Here is a 23,343-nt window from a genome sequence, read left to right as displayed (position 1 = left end):
AGTTGAAGTGGATTAAGAGTGTCTTAGAAATTGTATCCAAACTTCAGAAAACTCTTAATGGGAGCCAAATTATGCCAGTGTTCTAAGTCACATAATCAAATGAAGTGGTCTACTGCATTGCATTGGCATATTCTGTCTCTCTCTGCTTTTGCATTGTCAAAATTACAAGTGTCCTGCTAGCCTTGCTCTGAATTTTGAGAATTGTGATGTTAAGAAGACATCAGAGGGCCGGGCGTGGCGGCTCACATCCGTAATCTCAGCACGTTGCGGGGCTGAGGTGGGCAGATCACGAGGTCAGGAGATCGACACCATCCTGGCTAACACGGTGAAACCCCGTCTGTACTAAAAATACAAAGAATTAGCTGGGCGTGGTGGTGGGCGCCTGTAATCCCAGCTACTTGGGAGGCTGAGGCAGGAGAATTGCTTGAACCCAGGGGGCAGAGGTTGCAGTGAGCCGAGATTGCACCACTGCACTCCAGCCTGGGCAACAGAGCGAGACTCTTTCTCAAAAAATAATAATAAAAAAGGATATCAGAAAAAAAAATTATAAATCATAAAAATTGCCTTGACTTTGTTTTCCTAAATAATTTAAGGGGAGTAACATTTTGTTGGTCCCTCTCTCAAATATTTTTCTTTCTGATCATTTTCTTTCTCACTTCCTTACAGAACAAATATTCACACACACAAACTTTGGAGCAATTGTGCTTTAGAGCTTTTGACACTGTATCTTGGCCAGTTAGTATGCACTATAGTGGTACAGTCTTGGAAGTACACATAAGTCTTTCCAGAACTTGAATTGGGGGAAGGTCACTCTTCATGCCTATTTGAGGATGTTTACTGAGATCAAGCAAAGAACCTAAAAGTGGTGTTCTTTTATTTGGAGACTTTCAGAATACCTTTGTTAGAGGTTATTACTCCTGAGAGAGAGCTGTTAAGCTGACTGAAGTTTGGGTAACTGGGATTGACTCGGTCCAAGTATGACCCTGGTCTGTGGTCTAGTTAGTATGTATCCTACTAGCTCAGAATTATCCAAAGTAACAGATAGTTATACATAAAATTGAACTTTCTAAGCTGTTGGTGAGATTTGTGTTGTAAATCACTCATATTCTCTTTCTCTCCCCTTCCCTTCCTCCTCTATTAATCTAGAAATCTAGATAAAAAGATTTCTATGTTTTCTTTATTAATTTTGCTCTTATTAGTAATTTTCTCTCTTTTCTTTATTAATTCATTCATTTAATACGTGATCATTGACTATGTATAATATGCCAGCTACTGTCTTAGGTGCTAGTGAGATGAACGAATAAATAGAAATAGATATTATCATAAGGGGATACACATCAGACAATAGTTATACAAATTTAAGATTACAAATTTTGATGTTGGTTACAGAGGAAAAATAGAGGGAACCATTCTTTCAGGGAGTTGCATCATAGAAGATTTTCCTAAGAAAGTTTCACAAGAGTTGAGATGAATGAATCAAGTAGAAAGTGGGAGGAAGCATGCTTCAAGCCAAGGTAATGCTGTGCAAAGGATGAGAGGCAGGCGGGGGACAGAGAGTCCAGAATGGTTGGACTGGAGACTACAGGGATATGGCAGGATGGGGGAGTGGGGCAAAGGGACTGAGTCAGGTGGGACTCAAAAAGCCATCAGGGCCACTAGTTCCTTGTAGGCCATTTTATAAATTTTTAGGGATTTTGAAGGATTTAGACTTTATCATAAAGCCAGTGGAAGCCAATGAAGGATTTAAGCACGAGAGTGATAAGAACTGATTTGCACTGACAAAAGTTCATTCTGGAGAGGAGGGATAACGAAGGTCCAGAGCGAACATGTGCAAAGCTGTTCAAAGGCTACTGGAAGATCCATGAGAGAAGCAAGATGGCAGTGTGGATGCAGGGAGTGGCCACAGAGATGGAGGAAATTTAGCAGGTTTCAGGAGTGATTGAGGTAGAGAATCAGGATTTGCTGAAGGGATTAGGAGGTCTCAGAGGAATGTTTAGATTTCTGGATGCACAAATATCTTCATGTTGGGGGCATTCCCTGAAACAAGAGACAATGCAAGTTGCTTTGGCGGTGAGTTTGGTGTTAGACGTGATAAAGACGAGATTTTGACATAGTCTAATGGAGATGTCATGGAGGTACTTTGTTCAATTCTAGAGCTCAAGAGAGAGGTTTGGGCCAGAGGAATTAGTATGACAAACAGAGGATATGTCAATTGATTTTATTTCAGTAGAGCATTTTTCTAAAGGTAAGTTGAACATTCCTTTTGAAAGTTTCTCTTGGTTTATTTTGTAGTGTTTTTATTTTCCCCCTTACCTAAATTTACAAATTCAGTCCCCTGTACCAGGTTCGGTTACCTGGAATTTCATTCTACCAATTTTATTTTCATGCCTTATTTATCTTTGGTTTGAATGTAATATGACAGTGAAACCTGTTATTTGTATTCAATTTTTAAAGAAACGCTTTCAGATTTTAAAAGTCAGGCTTCTCTATGTCCTCAAATGAATCTGACTTACTTTATAAGAAGAAGGGCTTGGCATTCTGATGGAGTCCTGGAAATAGATTCTTGGAGACACAGCTATGTGTTGGTCTTCCTACATTTGTTTCTGTGATTGTGGATTATGATGCAGGTGGACTTTGCTCCTTTCCCCTGTGCTATGCAGCAAAGTGACCTTGAGCAAGCTGCCAGCCCTACTGGATCATGATTATTCATATTTTGAGGACAGGATTGAAGTAACATGATCTCTGAAGTTTATTTTAGCCTTAAGATTCAATGAAAAGTTAGCATTAATCCTAGGAAAAGAGTTAGAGATAAGGATGGTGGAGTGCAGTTATTTTAAGTGCTGGAAAAGTTGTAGCTCTCTGGAGGAATTGAATCTTCTGAAATTATTCACTTTGTAATACAGCGGAGCTTAAAAGGTCCACCCTCCCATCTTTCTACATATACTTAAAGGCAGTTAAATCGCTGCTAAAAATGTGAAATGGAGGTGTGAACATTTCTAGAGGCAATTAAGTAGTTCTGCATTTTACTGGTAAATTCTATCATTCTTTAAAAAAGAGAGATAGAGGTTTATATAAAAATGGAGAAAAAGAAAATTGCATGTGCAGATGTAAAATACCATCTGTGCTTCTGGATTCTTTCCATGCTCCACACCTTTGTTGAAAGAAATTGTTGATTGAAAGCTCAGATTTTGCTGGCTAGTTATAAAAGCTTCCTGTGTTGCTTATCATGCATTTTAAAAATAGATGGCTTTGAATGTGTGAGTTAATTTTTAGCCTCTTGACGAGGCCTCCTAACTCCAGAAGCATGCTTTTAGTGAACCCACAGTTCAGTTCATATTCAATGCAATTAATAGTACTGGGCACTTACAAGGTGCCAAACTTCAGAATGTCATAGCTTCCTTTTTCTCCTAGTGGTAAGTTGGGCCCATCTGATTTCCTAGACTGGAGCACTTCGTCTATATCTTACTTTGAGAAAATATTAAACATTGGCAGAACTGCAAGTATGTAGTCTCATGACATTGGAGAATCTTGTCTTAAGTATTTCCAACTTCACCTTTCTTATCTCTTTTCCATCTTAATAGTGGCAGGTGTCCTACTTGTGCCCAGACCCAAGTCAACTCTGCTCTCATTTACCTCTTACAATGAATTTAAGTAAAACTGGCATCTCTCTCAGGGTAGCTCTTTTCCTAATGGTGGAATGAAATACTTGTTCTTGTTAATACAGTTTTAAATGTAACCATTGCTTTACCTACTTATGGATAAAGTAGGCTTTGATTTTTTTTTAATTTAAGATTTCTGACCATTATATTTTTCTTTAAAATTGTTCAGTTAAGAGCATTTTAAATAGTAGTGTGTGTGTGTGTGTGTGTGTGTGTGTGTGTGCAGAAATCCTTAGAAGCAAAACAAAACAACCAAATTTGTATCCCTCTTCTCTGAGCCTTAGTAATTACAAATGTATCTGAATTGTTCAGGTACCAAACAGCTCTGGGAAACAAACTTACTATTAGAAGCTGAAGATAGCTATCTCAAATGCCAAATGCATCTTTAAGTACCTAAAGAGAGAGAATCAATTACACAGATATTGCTTAATATGCAAAAGGGAGGTAGAGAGCTACTCATTTTCAGCATGAAGTCTGTGTGTTAAATATAGACCATTTTAATAGGTAGCTTGATTCTCAAATGTGTGCTTTTCATACATAAATGAATTATAATTCATAATATACATACATACATACATAAGTGAATTATGTTATGTTCATAATATTAAAAATGTGTTTTGTGGTTTTATATACATGTCTTTAGCTGACATAAGACAGAACTTACACACATTTCTCTTTGAATAATAGAAATGTCTATTCTTAGAAGGACATTTTCTCTAGATAAATTTGTATGATAAGAGTTAAAGTGGGCTGGGCGCAGTGGCTCACGCCTGTAATCCCAGCACTTTGGGATCCTGAGGTGGGTGGATCACAAGGTTAGGAGATCGAGACTATCCTGGCTAACATGGTGAAACCCCGTCTCTACTAAAAATACAAAAAATTAGCTGGGCGTGGTGGCGGGCGCCTGTAGTCCCAGCTACTCGGGAGCCTGAGGCAGGAGAATGGCGTGAACCCGGGAGGCGGAGCTTGCAGTGAGCCAAGATCGCGCCACTGCACTCCAGCCTGGGCGACAGAGCGAGACTCCGTCTCAAAAAAAAAAAAGAGCGAAAGTGGCATCCGGGCACGGTGGCTCATGCCTGTAATCTCAGCACTTTGGGAGGCGAAGGCGGGTGGATCACGAGGTCGAGAGATCAAGACCATCCTGGCCAAATGGTGAAACCCAGTTTCTATTAAAAATACAAAAATTAGCTGGTCATGGTGGCACGCACCTATAGTCCCAGCTACTTGGGAGGCTGAGGTAGGAGGATCTCTTCAACTAGGGAGGAGGTTGTAGTCAGCCAAGATTGCGCCACTACACTCAAGCCTGGGGAGAGAGGGAGACTCTGTCTCAAAAAAGAAACAAACAAACAGAGTTAAAGTGGCTACTTGGCATTATTTTGGTAATTCAGTAGATCTGAGTGTAGCTGTGCGAGATAAATATCTGTATCCAAACCTAGAAACTGACATTAATTACATTTTGTTATTGGTCAAAAGTTACTTAACATTTTCCGAGTTAACTCATCAGTAAAATGTGATTGAATTGTGAGAATGAATTCAGGTAATTGTGAAACAAAGACTTAGAAAAGAACAAAATGTTCTTTTCATTATGCTTAGCATTTTTCATGAGCCTTTATTAATTTTGGAAGCTTTCATTTCATTTTTTTGATCTCTATTTTGTATAGTTGCTTATCTGCCTTTGATTTTTTTTATCTTTTGTTCATGTGCTTTTAAAAACACCTCACCAGATAACTTCTTTTGTATCTCTATTATTTTTTTGTGTGATTCTCTCATTTTTTTCTCTTTATTTTGTATCTCTATTTTTTCAATATGACTCATTTTTTCTCTTTATTGGGCTTAATCATAGCATCTAGGATTTTGTTCATACTTGACAAACCAGAGTTTTTACTGAAGATGATGATCAGGATGGCAAAGGATTTAAATATAAAATATAAGTTTAGAATTTGGTGATATTTAGACTGAAGGAAAAACATATTTAAGGGAGATAATCTTAAATAGATGAAAAAAAGCAATACGGATGAAGGTAAAATATTGTTCCAGAGTTCAAAATTTAGACAATTAGTAGAAAATATGGGAGAGTCAATTTTGTGTCAATAGTTTTAAAAACTAGAGCTATTAAAATGTAATAGCTTTGATTTTCAAGTAGTCATAGAACCAGTTTTTCTGTACAAACCAAATAAATTAGATATAGTTCCTAGAGCTGTGGAAGCAACAAGGACTAAAAGAACTAAAATTTCTGAAGGGAAAATTATTCCAAGGCACGCATGTATTTATTTCCCTGAGGGCATTTGCTTATTCTAAGTGTGGTCTGAGGACTGGACTTGGCCTAGGCAGAAGGTGTCTTTTGGGAGTAAGAAAAGTTAGCAAAACTTTTAGTGATACTGCAAGGCTGGAACAAACTGGAGACTTGAGGGATCTAAAACACACAGCTTTCTCCACGGGATGTTTGCTGTGTTCTGAGGCTGCATAGGAAGCCAAAGGCTAGACTAAAAGCTTCTAAAAGGCAGAGTTTCCAAAAGGCAGCAGAATTTTAGTAAGAAATCAACAAACAAAAGGACTTGGCAGCCCGGAGACACCAAACTCAAACATACCATTGAACTCTTTTTGAAGATATTTACCAAATTTTGTAGCTGTTTGGGCCCTAAGATAAATAAATGAGCTGAAAACTTCTGAAAAAGAACTTTTTCAGGGCCCGGAAGATAAAGATATACCAGGCTTTCAATCAAAATCCAGGGAGTGTCATGGCTTACAAGTGTAGATAAACAAGGGGAAGACTACATTCCACTAAAACTGCAATCTAGCCCCAACCCAGCTGAGTCCTTGGTTGGCTTGAGACATCCAGCCTCTCTCTCTTCTGCTTAATATTGAAAGTGAGAAACCTGCTCTGGTGGAAGATATCATTTTGAATTCTGTAGTTCTTCTATAACTAATTTCTGTCATATAATAAAAGAGTAAGTAGACATACAAATAGGTGAAACTACATGACAAATAATCAAAAGAAAAAGTACACATTTGAAGCAGATACATAGATGATCCAGATATTACAGGTAACTGGCAAGGACTTAAAAGGTGGACTAAAAAACGTGAAGGAATAGAAAATTCAATTAGAGAAGTGGGACACATAGAAAATAATCAAACAGGTTGGGCATGGTGGCTTATGCCTATAATCCCAGCACTTTGGGAGGCTAAGGTAGAAGGATCACTTGAGGCCAGCAGTTCCAGACCAGCCTGACCAACATAGCAAAAAGCTGTCTCTACTAAAAATACAAAAGATTAGCTGGGCTTGGTTGTGCATGTCTGTAATCCCAGCTACTCAAGAGGCTGAAGCATGAGAATCACTTGAACCTGGGAGGCAGAAATTGCAGTGAGCTGAGATCGTGCACTGCACTCCAACCTGAGCAACAGAATGAGACTGTCTCAAAAAAATAATGAATAAAAATAATAATCAAACACATATTCTTGAACTGAAACAAAAAAAAGTCCTACCTCTATCTGAAATTAACAGTTTCTAGAGACATATGGTAAATTGGGCACAGTATAATACAAGTTTAGTGAACTGAAAAAATACTCAAAGCGTAGAAAGAAAAAGGGAAAAATTAGATACTGTGTAAATGGTATTTGTGTTATGCTAATTTTTTAAAACATTCGTAAAAATGAAGTCCCAAAGGAGAGGAGAGAATACAGGGGGAAATGCATTTTTTGAGGAGTTAAAGCCAGGAATTTTCTAAACTTTTGGAAAGACCGCCACACACAGATTCAAGAAGTTTAGCAAAATTGAAGCAGGATAAATACAATAAAAACATTCATAGAGACATTTCGGTAAAACTGCTGAAAACCAGATAACAAGATCTTAAATGAAGTCAAAGAAACAAACAAAAATTTTAAAGAGCTCTAAGTACAAGACTGAGAATTGACTTAACGAAAGAAGTGAGAAGATAAATGAAATGTAGTGTTGAGTAGCCGGGCGTGGTGGCGGGCGCCTGTAGTCTCAGCTACTCGGAGAGGCTGAGGCAGGAGAATGGTGTGAACCTGGGAGGCGGAGCTTGCAGTGAGCCGAGATCGCGCCACTGCACTCCAGCCTGGGTGCCTGGGTGCCTGGGTGACAGAGCAAGACTCCGTCTCAAAAAAAAAAAAAAAAAAAAAGAAATGTAGTGTTGAGAGAAGATAACTGCGAACCTACAATTCTGTAACTAATACAAATATATCTATCAAAAATATGGAAACAAAGATATTTTCTGACAAAAAAAAAACCCGAAATACAAAAACAGAGAATTAATCAGTATGAGGCCTGCACTAAAAGGAATACCAAAGGGAATTGTAAGTAGAAGAATGACCCTAAATAGAACCTTGGAAATATCTGAGTGATTGAAGAATGCTGGAGAGTATAAATACATTTTATACAAATGAATGTGAACTATATTGAACAATAAGAGTGATGCCAGAATAATATGTGACATCAATACCATTAAAAAAGTAAGAAGTGATAAATGAAGTTTAAAACTTCTAGGTTTAGCAATTCTGGGAAGATAGTGAAAGTAATAATTATATAGAACCAACTCAAGAATGCCTGTTGTAATTCCTCAGGTAAACACTAAAAGAACAGTAAAAGAAAGTGTGGTTAACATGTTACTACAAATAAATAAATGGATGTTTGATTAATGCAGAGAAAAGTTATGAGAAAAAAGATATAGTAAACAGGGCAACTAGGCAGGAAATACAGGAAAACATAGCAGAAAAATCTTTCTAACCCTGGAGTAGGCAAGGATTTCTTTTTTTTCGTTTCTTTCTGCAACCTCTGCCTCCCGGGTTCAAGCGATTCTCCTGCCTTAGCCTCCCAAGCAGCTGGGAGTACAGGCACATGCCACCATTCCCAGCTAATTTTCTGTATTTTACTAGAGATGGGGTTTCACCATGTTGGCCAAGATGGTCCCGATCTCCTGACCTTGTTATCCCCCTGCCCTGACCTCCCAAAGTGCTGGGATTACAGGCATGAGCCACTGCTCCTGGCCACAAGAATTTCTTAATCAAGACACAAGCATAAAAGAAAATATATATAGAGAGATTGGTTTATATTAAAACTAAGAACTTTTGTTCATCAAAACATACCATTAAGAGAATGAAAAGACATTCACAGAGTGGGAGAAGATATTCTTAATACATACATCTGACAAATGATTCATTCAGATTACATAATGAACTCCTACAAATAAAAAGGATAAAGACAAAAGACAATCCAATAAAAAAGTGAGTAAAAGTCTTGAACAGACACTTCACATAAGAGAATATCCAAATTGTCAATATATATGTGAAAAAGAACTTCATCAGTCATTATACTAATGCAAATGAAGTCAAAATGTGATAATACTACACACTGACAAGAATGACTAAAGTGAAAAAGGCGGAAAATATGTGTTGGTCAACGACGTAGAGCAATGGAAGTTCTCATGGTCTGCTGGTGGGTGTATAAATGGAAACATCTTTGGAAAAATTTTGAGGGCATCTACAATGCATATCCCGTGACCCAGTAATTCTACTTCTAGATATACATGCAGGAGAAATATGTACACATGTTAACCAAAAGATGTACAAAAGTGTTCATAGCAGCCCTTTTTGTAATAGTGCCAAAACAGAAATGCTCATCAATGGAACCTTAGGTAAAAAGAAATTTGAATATTCATACAGTAGAAGTATACAGTTGTGAGAGTGAATGAACATCAGCCATGTATAACAATGAGTAAATCTCATAAACATAATGTTGAGTGAGACACAACATTCAGACACAACAGAGTATATACTGAGTGATTCTACTTATAACCATTTCAAAAACAGACAGAACTAATCTATGGGGCGGGGCGGGGCGGGGCGGGCTGCTGTACTGCTTGTAATATCTGTTTCTTAGTTTAGATATTGCTTACGCAGATATATTCAGTTTATGAATATTCAGCATCATGATATGAGTACATATAATATATATAAAATCTTATACTTCAAAAACAAGTTAATTACAATGAGCGTTTTTTGAGTTAATAAGCTTCCTATTCTTGGAAATATTCAAATAAGTTGGATGATTACATGTAAGGGAAGGGATTTCTGCATTGGGATAAAAGAAATGCACTAGATGATTATCCAAACTCTTTTTAATTCTGAGATTCTCCAATTTTTTTAAAAAAGGGTATACTTTGATCATTCATCTGCATATTTTTCTTTTTTCTTTACTAATCAAGTTTGAGACTATAGCCTACTTTCACTGTTGCCAGTTTACCTCCCATTTCCTCTTAAACTCATACCACTTTTTTCTTCTTCTTTTTCTTTTTCTGTTTCTTTCATATATATTTTTACATATATATATTTTAAATATATATATATATGTTTTTTTTTTTCTCCTGTCTTGCTCTGTCACCCAGAGTGGAGTGCAGTGGCAATCTGAGTTGCAACCTGTACCTCCCAAGTTCAAGTGATTCTCCTGCCTCAGCCTCCTGAGTAGCTGGGATTACAGGTACCTGCCACCAGGCCCAGCTAATTTCTGTATTTTTAGTAGAGACAGGGTTTCACCATGTTGGCCAGGCTGGTCTTGAACTCCTGACCTCAGGTGATCTCCCTGCCTCGGCCTCCCAAAGTGCTGGGATTACAGGCGTGAGCCACAATGCCCGGTCCAAACTCATACCACTTCTTAATCACTGACCACTCTAGGAACAAATCTGGTGGATTATTTTAGTCTTTTTCTAACATATTTGGGTCATTTGCTGTTGATAACTCATTTTCTTAAAACTCTCTCCCTTCGGTTTTTCTGATGTCACTCTCATTTTCTTCTTGTCTTTTTTTTCTCTGATAATTACTAAAATATAAGAACTTTCCAAAGTTCTGTTCTTGACCTGCTTCTCATACTGTAAAATTCTTTGTGTGATTTTAACCACTTTAAGACCTCACTCACTATTCACCTGTTGTTAAGTTTCAAATCTGTGTCTCTAAACTCAGAACTATCCAGGGTTCTAGTCTTAGATATTCAACTGCTTAACAGACAGATCCATCGAATGTCTCCCAACGTAACACATGCAAGACTGAATTCCTACCTTTCCCCCAAACCTTATCATCTTTTATTATTCCCTTTACCTGGAAATAGTGTCACCATCTATATCTGTTTTATGCAGCCTGGGAGCTATTTTGGACTCTCCAATCCCTCCCTTTCCTCTTTCCACATCCAGTCACTTCCCAGGTCCAATCCACCTTCTTTTTTAATATTATATATCCTTTCCCCCTTCTTTTCTATTTTCCACTGACTCAGCTTAGTCTAGCTCTCATTATTTCTCTAAATAGTTTCCAAAAAGATTTGTCTTCTAATTTGATACTCAGCTGATACATTCTGCACAATGAACCCAGCATTTATTTCTCTTACTAGGATGTTCTTTAATTCTTCACTTGGTGATTGATTACCTACTCATTTGACACTTGGTTTAAATGTGGGTTTCCCTGTGAAGCCAGGACAAACCTTTACCCAACCTGCCAGATTGAATTGACACCTCCTTCCTTTGTGTTGCCAATGCACCCCGTACATACTTTCAGCCAAGCATTTGTCATATTTCATTGCATTTATTCATGAGACTGGGAGTATGTCTTACTTATCCTGTTGTATCCAGCACACAGTGTGCCCAGATTGAATGAATAAAATAATGAATGAATGACTGCATGAATGAATGAATAGGATAATTGAGCTTAGTCTGAATCTATGTTTTCCAGTTTCTTATTTTGAATCACCTAAGAGCTTGTTAATAATACCGACTCTTAGCTGTTACCTAGGATGTACTCTAAGGAAAAAGCTAGGAGATTCTTTTTATTAGATAAGCTTGGGGAACATTAGTCTAAATTATTATCTTAATTTATTTACTTATCTTTCAAATAGTCAGCATTTTTATGCACATATTTCTGATCTGAAACCTGCCAAACTTTGTGGACTAATCACTGGTCCCGAAATGAATTATGGAAATGTAATTATAGGGACAAAGTAATTATCTTTGCAGCATTAGATAAGGGAAAAAGTGAATATGAGCAAATCATTTTTGGTAGGGGAGGGTTAGTAACTTTTTGCTTAGTATATGGTTTATTGCTCAATAAATATTAAACATGCAGTATTAAAGTGGTTACTGAATTATTCCATTTGTCATAAAATGATTCTAATACGAACAGACAAATATATAAATATACACACATACTTAAAAATTGTTTTACTTCTGTGGTATATTTCTCCATATAGTTTGCTAAGATTTATTATATGACATACTTGTGTCATATGTGGTTTTTATTCACATTTATGAACACATAATGACTTTCTGGGAAAAATATATCCAGATCACACAAATATACTCAAAGCATTTTCATTCAGAAGTGGTTGCCACTTTTAAATCTGAGATTCTCTGAATTGGCATATAATTGCCTATAAAAACATAAATTTCACTCTGTTAAATTAAGAGACAAGATTCACTTTAAAGAGGGTTTGTTATTCAGCCAAATAAATATTGCTCATGTCCAAACTTCCATATTAATTTACCATTACCATTCATTTTAAAATTAAATTAAAGGCAGATTTTTAATATAACATCACTATTTACATTTCCTTCTACTAGATGGTAAGCTGGAAGAGATGTGTCTAAGTACTACATATAATATCGAATATTTTAGTTCACAAACGAAACTTTCCAAAATGAAGAATATAAAGAGTAGAAGGCAGAAAGGAAGAGGGATAATATTTGTTCAACAATTATTCCAGATGAGAAAGCCACATTAGGATTTTTTATTATTTAGTGATGTGGGGTTTCAGTGTAGCTGCAGAGGTTGTCAGTCTAGACTTGATATTTCGGCTTCTGTAATGGTTGGTGTGTATGTACCTTTTTTTTTTTTGTCAAGAACTGCATGACTAACTGTATCTTAAAAAGCAAAAGACTTGGCCAGGCGCGGTGGCACACACCTACAATTCTAGCACTTTGGGCGGCCGAGGCAGGTGGATCATGAGGTCAAGAGATCGAGATCATCCTGGCCAACATGGTGCAACCCTGTCTCTACTAAAATTACAAAAATTAGCTTGATGTGGTGGCGCACACCTGTAGTCCCAGTTACTTGGGAGGCTGAGGCAGGAGAATCTCTTGAACCTGGGAGGTGGAGGTTGAAGTGAGCTGAGATGGTGCCACTGCACTCTAGCCTGGGCGACGGAGCAAGACTCTGTCTCAAAAAAAAAAAAAAAAAAAAAAAAAAAAATGACTTCAGTGGGCACAGCAGTGTGCTATAGGGAAACGAGCACTGGTGATGGTATTGAGAAAGTTAGATCTTGTCTCAGCTCCCTCATGATCCCCAGATGATTGAGAGAACTAAAAGTTTCACACAGACCCTAAATAACCTCATAGATCATCAGTTCTCTAAAATGAGCAATTATTATTTCTAATAATATTTTGTCACAATATGACAATCATAGTTGACATCTGTATTCTTGACGGCATATTTTTTTTTGAATGATAGCCTGCTCGAGGGTGGTATTTCCTTTTCACACTTAACTTGTCTATATCCCTCTTTTAGTTGAGGTCCTACTGAATTATGTCAAAGACAAACCCCAAAATCTCACTGGTTTAGCCTAACTTGCACATGTGAAATTCAAAACTGGTGTTCCTGGTCAGTAAGAGGCTTTCTATTTGGTCATTCACATATATGCCTCCTTTATCTTGTGGCTTAGTTTTTTATCTAGGACCTTGGAGTTCTCTTCCTGTGGCTCATGCTTGGGGAAAGGGCATGGAGGACCAGGTGCTGGAGAATTTTATTGGCCAAGACTGGAGATATCCCATCACTTCTTTCATGTTAGAATGCAGTCGTATTGCCATTTCTAACTGTAAAGGAGAATGGGAAGCTTATACTTCCTGTGGGCCCAGGAAGAAGATGGAACAGATGTGGTGGGAAGCTAGCTAGTTTCTGTCATAATACTTTTTGATATTTATTTTATTTTCTCTGTCACAAGATTAGAATAATCTACTAATTTATGTAAAAGGTTGAGAAAATAATCAATGCCCTTATACCTTTATTAATTATAAAGCCTCCTCATTTTCATATCTTTTTATTGTTATCACAACGCTGTGAAGATAGGAATTATTAACCTTGATTTTTAAATGATGAAACAGAGACTCAAAGGAGTTGCCCAAGGCCATAGAGCATGTGTATGGTCAACATGGGATTTGAAACTTTGTCTCCCGATATATGTCAAATATCCTTTTCTTCTAGGAAAAAATAAATACATACAGTTTATCAGGTGTGAGAGGGGACCATGGTGCCTTGAATTTCTTACCTCATGTCATAGGATCATGGGCATTGCTCTGTTTTGGGGATGTCATATGTCTACTGAGGCTTCATGGGACTTGCTATGTAAGACCATAAGTGTTGGTGACATATGGAGGCTGTGGAAATTATATGGCCCTTTTATAACTCCAAGGAGAGTTTGGGCAGTTACATGCATTTTCTTTATTGAAAGTTCTTCTTGCCTCATATAACTTTTTTCTCCTCAGAACTAGCTTAAAGGTACCTGCAAATACATACATATAAATTTCCCAGAGAATTCATCTGTCCCTCTGACTGAAAAGAAGTTACCACATCTAATGTGTGTGAAGTAAAAGTGAGATTGAAATTACTGTCATCTTCCATACCTAACTCAAGAATATTATACACTTAAATTTCAATTAATACCTCACACAGTTCATCTTAACTGAATTTCTGACTCCCCATGTAACTTAGCAAAACAAACCCTGAAGAACTATTTTTTCTTTGCCTTCTGTGAATAACCTTATTGACATGGACAGAAATTAAAACACAAATGATGACTAAGGGGAAAAGTCAAAATTATTTGGTTCTAATTATAAATGTTATAGAGAAAGCTTGCTGACTAATAATTCGGTGTCTATAGATGATGTAAAATTTGTTGTGAACTTAAACATCCTTTAATTCTTTTTATAACAATTTATTCTAAAATACATAAATTTATGAAAATTCTATAGATTTTGGTATTTTCAGTTACACTAGTACTAGCAATAAATATGCTGTACATATTTTTCATGGAGCTTCAAGGGATGGATCATTGTAGAAAATGAAATTAAACCTAACAAGAATGCTAATACAGAGTGTAGCTTCAGACAAAGGGCAGACTCAGTAACCCAAGACCTCAGAGATTACACCGTCATGTTGAAATTTGTGGAATTTTAACAATTCAGATGTTCTAATGATGTAAGATGAAAGATAAGTAGTTATCATATTCATGAAAAAAAACAAGTTGATAGGCTAACACATCTGGGAAGATGACTCAAGGGCTAAATAAAAATAAGTAAACTATTAAGTGAAAAGCTGAAGCATCAGGTATATTATACCTGATTTTGCCAAAGCACACATGCATAGAGGGAGATGACTCTAAAATTCCATCCAACTGACTGTGTTACTTTTGTTGTGTTGACTAGTTGACGAGTGTGTGTGCAGAAGGTAAATGCACCCATAAATAAATCAGTTTCCTTCTAGAGGAGGCCAGAGTATTTGATTGATTGCTAGCATCATCCTTTTACAATTTTCTACCTTTTTAAAGTCTTTGTGGGATTCAACACCTTAGAGATCTTTTCCAAGCCACCTCTCAATAGAAATTTCTACTGATAAGATAGTATATAAGAGTTTATATAGAGTACAAGTAACCTTCATTTGGCTCACACCAATCATCTGTGTGACTTTATACATATTAGGTGTCTAAGTATTTATTCTTGAAAGAGCACTGGTCAGTGGGTAAAGCCATGTCATATGCGTTATCTAAAACTAAGGCAGGTATTTACTGATCCCAATCCTTTCACTGGTGCCACTTCATATCTGACAGTGATAACCTCCCCATTTAAACTTGGTAGGTCCTCTATTACCTGCCTGTTCCTGCCAGCTGGAGTGATCTCTTGACCCTGCCTCACTATTGGAACTTGGAGTACTCATAACCTTTTCTTTAATGAATTTAACTCCTTGATTGAGACCGCTAACTTTTTAAAGGCATACATTTTTATCACATTCAGCTTTATCTAGTTTGTTTCTCAGTTTTGTCCTGTCTCAGGCTATGTTGTTCCCCAAAATCATTTAATGCAACAAATGTGAACTAATACATCTTTTAAAAATTGGACATGTGATCTTGCATCAGAGTTATTATAAAGCACTTCTTACTAGGCATTGCTTTAAGGCTGTCTTGAGCATCCACACTTGGTAACTGGTAACTGTTTTTCTTGTAAGCCTGTATTAAAATAAGTTTTCCTGGTAGTCTGATAATGAGTTCTTATTGGACATACTTCATCAGTCAGGGTTTGGTTAGGAAAATAGAAGCCACACTTAATATTTCAAGTCAGAAGTAATTAACTTTAGGAAATTAGGTGCTTTCCTAGCACTGGAAAGCCTAAAAGACAACGATCAGAAAAAAAAAAAATGATTAACTCTCAGCATATGAGAGAGCTGAAAAAACTGCAGGAAATTGCTGCTAATCTTGGCTACCTGGGCACTGAAGTTGGTGATTTTCAGAAGCCCACACAAACTTTAGGTCTGGACACCTGCCTTCCAGCTGTTTTTGGAGGAAAATTAATTTTTCTTTCTCATCTGCCTTCCAAATCTTTTGCAAGTGTACCTCATTAGCAGAATCAAATTTGGAACCATGCTGGTAAGAAATTCTGGGAGTGTAGCTTCCAGGCAATGCATGGAAAAGTGTATAAAGGAGCAGAGATGATGCAGAATTGATGATACAATTCAGAACATTGGCAAAGAAGAATGTTAGATAAATATTGAGGTCAAATATTGATGTTTCCCCCACCCAATTTTTATGTTTTGTGTTCTAAGTTTGCCTGCCTTAATGCCCCATATCTACACACAGACACACAGACACACACACACTTTCAACCAAAAAGAATGGCTAGAAAAATATTGAAATACAATGAATGCACTTAATTTTTAAGGTTTATCACCTGCATACTTAAGAGATAATGCTAAAGCATGAGTCATCGTTGACATTTAGCACCACTAATTTTAAACCTATGCAGATTATTGCTTTGAGGAATAGCACTGCTGGCATGTACAGAAGAGAAGACATTTTCAGTAAGTGATTTTCCTTATAGGAGCTTATATGCTATAAGTTACAGTAAAGAATATGGGCTTTTGATCACACTGAGTAAGGTTTAGTACTTGAGTGACTTTAAACAATTTACTCTCTCTGTGTTTTAACGTTCTTATCTATAAAATGGGGATACAAATATCATCCACCTGCCTCAAACTTTGTTATATGATCCTAAGAGATAATGTATATATATAAAGTGGTTCATATTAGTGAGTTCTCAAAGATATTATTACCTCCCCTTCCTATCAGTTCTTCAATGTTCTTCCTAAGGGTTATACTCTGGTTTTGGGGAAGTAGGTTGAAAAATGTGTGGGTGGCTATTTCCTAAGATTGATTTTTTTTTACAGTAAATAAGCTTTCTTATAAATTTTCTAATACTTTGCACCAATTCTATAAAACTTTGCATGAATCTAGAACATAACTTGATTCTTTATCAGTAATCTTAAATATTCTCCCTCCCATCTGCTTATCTGCCAATGAGGAATTTGTTTTGTAATGAAGCTGTCCTTTCTTATTAAGGATGAAGCTAGAATGCATCAAATATTTAGAAACAGAGATACATATTAGAATATGCACACAACTGCTGAAATATCATTTCTCTTTCATCATCACTTTTATGTTGACCAGATGTGAGGACAGGTAAAAGGAATCACTTCTGTTGAACATCCTTTCTCTTCTGCTAAAACATTGCTACAATTCACAGGTAGCCTTCCTATTGGCCCTTATATTCATTTTTTGATATGCATGTTAAGGGACAAGGGAATTGCAGCCTCCACTCCAGCTGAAGGTGCAGAACAGAGATAAGAAGACCAAATGGTATGGAGAGAAGCAGGAGACAGAAAAATAAAAACCCAGGACAGGGGGAGTTAACAGTATAGGAACTCTGATATCACATCTAAAAATTACTTTGCTGATGAACCAAATGTTTCTATTTTGTAAATAGTGGTGTCATCATGTAGATGACATATTGGTGTAGCAATATGTACCTGATGTAACTTCTTAGGGAGGCAAAGGAAGGACGATAAGCTAATACTTCGGGAGACTGAAGGTAAAATGCTTTCATTCAGTTCAGCTTCTCTGAGTCTTGGTAGTTATTAATATGCCAGGTATCATAGAGGAAGCAAGGTTATAACTCTCTCAAAGCTCTGTTATTTTTCACTATTCTGCTTTTCCCCAAACCATTAATTTTTAGCCTTAGTTTTTTATTGATTTAATAGAATTAATGAATTTTTATTTCAAGTGTATTAAAATAAAAATTCATTGAGTCACTAAGGAAGGTTCCCATGAATCTTTGAGGTTATTTTGACAGGTCACTTCTGGATGCCTTTTTCTTCATTCACACGGCTTTAGTTTGTTGTACCAGTCAAGATAGGCTAGTCTATGCTGCACTATCAAAAACAATTAAAAAAAACTAGTTAAAGTCATAGCTTAATAAAATAAAAATGTAAAAATGCATTTCTTTTTCATGTCATATATGTACACAACCATTTGTACTGGGAGACCCACCTAGTTTTAAGGACCATAGTCACTCAGGAACCTAGGCTGATAGAGGCACCACAGTTTTCCAGCTACATCATCTGGAATGATGCCTAGACTCCTCACTGGCCATGGTAGAAGAAGAGAGAGAGACAGACAGGAACCCATGGCAAAGAAAGAGAAACTGCCAACTGCACAGGAGATTTTTGCTACCTTAACCCAGAAGTGACACAAATCCTTTCCACTAGTGCCCATGAGCTAGAATGTGTTATCTGGTGCTGCCTAACTGCAAAGTTACTGGGATATTTAGAAAACTAACTGGAATATTTGATGAGCATTGCTATTTCTGCCACAATTGGAAACGTTTACTTTTATGTACTTGAGTATAAATTAAAATTTCATGAAAGTGCTTCAATACTAGAACATATTTTCATATACTATAGCATGTCTTCTGTTTAGTCACTTGGCAATTAACTGTATACATTTACAGAATTTTTTTTAAAAAGACTTTTTTTTGAGACAAGGTCTCTGTCACCAGGCTGGAGTACAGTGACACAATCTTGGCTCACTGCAGCCTCTACCTCCCAGGCCCAATTGATCCTCCCACCTCAGCCTCCCAAGTAGCTGAGACTACAGGTGCGTGACATCACACCCAGCTAATTTTATGTATTTTTTGTGGAGATGGGGTTTCACCATGTTGCCCAGGCTGGTCTTGAAATCCTAGGCTCAAGTGATCCACCCGCCCTGGCATACCAAAGTGCTGGGATTACAGGTGTGAGTCATCGTGCCTGGCCTAAAAAAGACATTTTTATCATCGTGCCTCACCTAAAAAAGACATTCTTATTAGTGCTAGTTTTATCTCCCTCAACGTATTTGTAGAATCTTAGAAACAGAAAGTGTCTTCTATTTTTTGGTGTCCCTATGGCACCTAAACTATTTACATATCTTCATTGCAAAATGACTTAATAGCAAAATAAAGACATATATGCTATTATATATGCAAATATACATTAGTATAAAGAAAAGTCATGGACTCTTAATTTTGAGACAGATTAACATAGCTAAACTGAAAAGTTCATTATGCATTTTCAGATTTTTCTCCATTCTGATTCCTTATTCATGAAGACCAAGTTTGGATGCTCAGAGAAACCATCACTTGACCATCAGAAGACAGTTTTACTTTCTCAAGGACAGAACAAACTGACTATGACAACTTTAAAAAAAGGAAATCATTTGAAAATCCTTTAAGACTCAGTCATTTTCCAAATGGCACCAAATATACTTTTTCTTTGACCACATATCATCCTTATTAAAACTTTTCTGTGGCTAAATTTCATGTTACCTTCGACCTAAATTCATTCTTGCCATCAAGTGCCTCTTACAATCTGTCTGTGCCCAAATATCCCTCCAGTTTTTGCAATTAATTAACAGTTTTCAATTCTTTATTTACTCCTTATTTTCTTAAATCTCATTGGTCTTAAAATATTATTTTGCTTTTCTCTGCTGAAATAGAAGTCTCTACCATTTTTGACATCACTAACATGATGTCAATTTATTTAGCTAATTCAAATCAAGGTTCTATGTGTTTATTTTTGGAAAATGGTGATCTGTTTCATTAATCTTACAATGTGACCAACTTGGGGGCATTTAGAAAGTGCATGTTATGTTACCTTGTTACTAGAACTCCAAAATTAGACTGCATGGAGACCAAGATAATTATGAGTAAACGATTAGATTCTCAAGACTAAGTGGACTCATTTGTGTGTGCAGATATTTATCAATCCTTTGTGAGAAATGTCCTTCTTAGAAGGCTGCATTAGCAGAATTTAAAGACTAAAGGAAGGCAAACAAAATTTTTAGTCAGGCTAAAAATAATTGCTTGCCTTTGATGATTTATGGCTTACAACGTCCTTGATGCCTACCTAGAAGATAGACAGGCCTAGTCGTACTAAGTATCTTCATTTTATGATCTTAGAAATTGATATGTGTCTAAGAATCATTAGAAAACAGCCTAGAACTCAGATTTTCTGGTTTCTAGACACTCTGTGACGCAGACATTACAAGTCTAGTCACGATTCCTTAGATACACAACAGGTGACCCTTGCAAAAAGGGAAATAGCTTGCACTACTTGTATACTGTGGTCATACTTCATGTTTCTACATCAGCATGTTCCCTAAACTTGTAGAAAGTGCTCTCTGTGCTTCTGCACACAGAAAAAAAAGGGGCCTTGCAGGGCAATGGAGGTTGTGAATGATACCTTGTGAGGAGGGATATAGTTCATGGGCCAGTCACTCAGTTCTGAATATAGTGGAGAAGGGGCCAATGATATTTCTTTAAAAATGCTGTGATTTACTTCAAATGTTGTTTACTGCTAATTTTCTGCTGTTGTTTGAAAGTAGTGATTTACAGCCAGAAATTGAACCTGTTGCGGATTTTAAAAAAGAATAAGAATTATAAAATTTCTCTTGAAACCAATTAATAGATAAGGAAAAAAATATGATATCTGACAAAAGCCTAGAACAAAGTTCTGTAGTAAGAATGATGTGATAGATTAAGACCAAATATGGTATCTGCATAATCCCAGAATACTTTTGTAAGTTGTTGCAGTGTAGTGGTTGGGGGTGTTTCATGAGATGCTGTGATTAGAAATGTGATCACAAAATAATTTCCTAAGATTATAGGAACTGTAATTTGAGGTATAAAATATATTACTGCATTGGATATAATAGCGAAGAAACACCAGCATGCAAGAAAAGATTAGTTGAAAGACATGCCAGGTCTTGGGGACACTGTACTTTTCTAAGTTTGTCTGTGATATGGGGAACTTTGGGCAATCACATATCTTTCCTGCTGATTGCCTATCATTCTGGAATTATAGGAAATCACTTCTGCAAAGTGATATCCTTGTGAGCATTACCTTCTTTGAAGTCTTCTTTGTAAGAACTGATTTGTGCGGTAGAGTATGAACTCTCACACTTTGGCTTGAATCTTTGGTGGTTGTTTTTCTCAAGGGATGGCAAAAGAGACTGAGACAGTGTGAAAGGATGAATAGCTGAGAGAAGAGTGAGAGTGGGAGAGAGAGCGAAGAAGAAGCTCATCATGGTGGTGGTGGTAAAATGGTGATCAGGACAGGGCTGAGGACCCAGTTCAGCAAACTTTCAACTTTCCTGAGGGTGCTTCTTCAAGTAAACCAACCTCGTGTTGCTGGGTCAGTATTCTCAGTCTTAAAAAAGAAGTACATCCTGCCATTTGAGACAACATGGATGAACCTAGAAGACATTATACTAAGTGAAATAAGCTAGACACAGAAAGAAAACTGCTGCATGGTCCCACTTATATGTGCAATCTAAGAAATTGAATACACAGAAGCAGAGGGTAGACGGGTAGGTAGCAGGGGTCCGAGAGTGAGAGAAATGGAGAGATGTTGGTCAAGGGGTACAAACTAGTAGTTATGAATAAGCTCTGGAGACCATGCACAATATGGTGACTATAGTTAGTAATAACTTAGAGTATACTTGACATATGCTAAGAAAGTGGAACCTAGGTATTCTCCCCCCCCCCACACACACACAGAGTATGTGACATAATAGATATATTAATTAACTTGATTGTGGCAATCATTTCACAATTTATATGTGTATCAAAACATCACATTGTATGCCTTGAATGTAAACTCTTTCTATTTGTCAATTATATCTCAATAAAAGTGAAAAAGAAGATTTCCTGAAACTGAAAGACAATGTTTAGATCAGCTAACTTTTCTAACCAATTAGACTAGAGAAGAAGCCAATCCAAGAGGAGGCAGAATTGCTAATGTAGTGCTTAGTGACTGTGACTAATTAGAGAACTTAATTAAGCTGTCAAGAAGGAATAAAGATAATCAGTCTCAGTCAGTTCCCACTCTTTTGCACCCAGAAGCATGAGCAAATTCACTTTCTCCCAGGCCACCACATAATCCTTGCTCTCTCACTTGATATTGATGTAACCTCATATGCACCTTCCTGAGGTGGTGCAGGTTATACAAGTAAATGACACACTTTGTCTTTTGTTTCATCCTGCCCTAGCAGATTTATTCATATCATAGTTGTCATATAAAGTATTTGAACTTGCTACTTTAATTATAGCTCTTGAGATCATAGTGATTGAAAGTTATTGTATAATGTAATTTTGTGGGTGGAGGACTGTTTGGTTTGTGTTTATTTTTCTGTCACCACTTAAGTTGGAATGCCCTTATTGTTATCCTTAGGAATGTGGATATTTTAGAAAGTTTGTGAGTGTCCTTTGATGCTATTCAAACCTGTCCTTTGATACTTAAGAAGTACAGTGTTTACAGATACAGATCAGGAGTGGATCTTGGTTTCATAAGCCTGAAGCTTATACAATTTAAGAGACCCTCGTGAAGAAAAATAATGCAAAATTGTGAACATAAAATTAGATGCAAAAATGGGTAGTAGGAGCATTCCTGTAACCCAGTCCTACATTGGGAAGACTAACAATGACCAACTATGCATAGAAGTAACTGCAAGCCAGAGAAATATTGCCTCACCCAAACCAAAGGAATTCCCAAACATATTTTCCTTAACCAGGTCCTAGTGGGTCCACAGGCACTCCAGTTCTTGAATTAGAACTTGTATACCAACCATATTTTATTAAAGCTCAGTTAATCAACTCTTATGTGATATAAATTCCATGAATGGGAGACAGTATATATTTCAGGCTGTAGGTAGACTACCCTTTTATTTTCTCAGAGGATATAAAAACATGATATTGTTCTTTCCAATACTTTACAAGCATTCTTCATCTCCACCTCAACAATATAATACACATATATTATGTGTGGCAATAGAACATAAGAGGTGAGGCAAGAGTACAGTATTATGCTCATGAGGAAACACATTATCATCACTGTAAATAAAACCTGAAAATATTCCTCCTAGAGCAGAATTCCCAGTCAATAACTAAATCTATATTCATGATGGATTATACAACAGCCATTTACAATGGCAATTTATCATTAGGGATATGGAGGTTGTTGGGGAAATTTAAGACACCCCTGATATCCTTATGGCTTT

The 23,343-nt window shown here is 36.7% G+C and overlaps 2 protein-coding genes across 3 annotated transcripts in view; one reads left to right on the top strand and one right to left on the bottom strand.

Moving 5' to 3' along the window:
- CTNNA3 (catenin alpha 3) overlaps positions 1-23,343 on the top strand; it is a 1,859,096-nt gene that overhangs the window by 617,051 nt on the left and 1,218,702 nt on the right. The window lies entirely within an intron of this gene.
- Positions 1-23,343, bottom strand: part of LRRTM3 (leucine rich repeat transmembrane neuronal 3) — a 178,749-nt gene that overhangs the window by 17,987 nt on the left and 137,419 nt on the right. Inside the window, exon 2 of one of the 2 annotated variants that reach the window (XR_009212789.1) lies at positions 4,002-4,052. The exons of the other annotated variant lie outside the window; for it this stretch is intronic. The gene's annotated coding sequence lies outside the window, so the exon portion shown is untranslated. The remainder of the gene's footprint in view (positions 1-4,001; positions 4,053-23,343) is intronic. 2 annotated transcript variants of the gene reach the window in all.

This window comes from Hylobates moloch, unplaced genomic scaffold (assembly GCF_009828535.3).
Source record: "Hylobates moloch isolate HMO894 unplaced genomic scaffold, HMol_V3 SCAFFOLD_3, whole genome shotgun sequence".
Taxonomy (NCBI): Eukaryota; Metazoa; Chordata; class Mammalia; order Primates; family Hylobatidae; genus Hylobates; species Hylobates moloch.
Note: the sequence above shows the minus strand (reverse complement) of the source record. Positions and strands in the feature narration are given on the sequence as shown.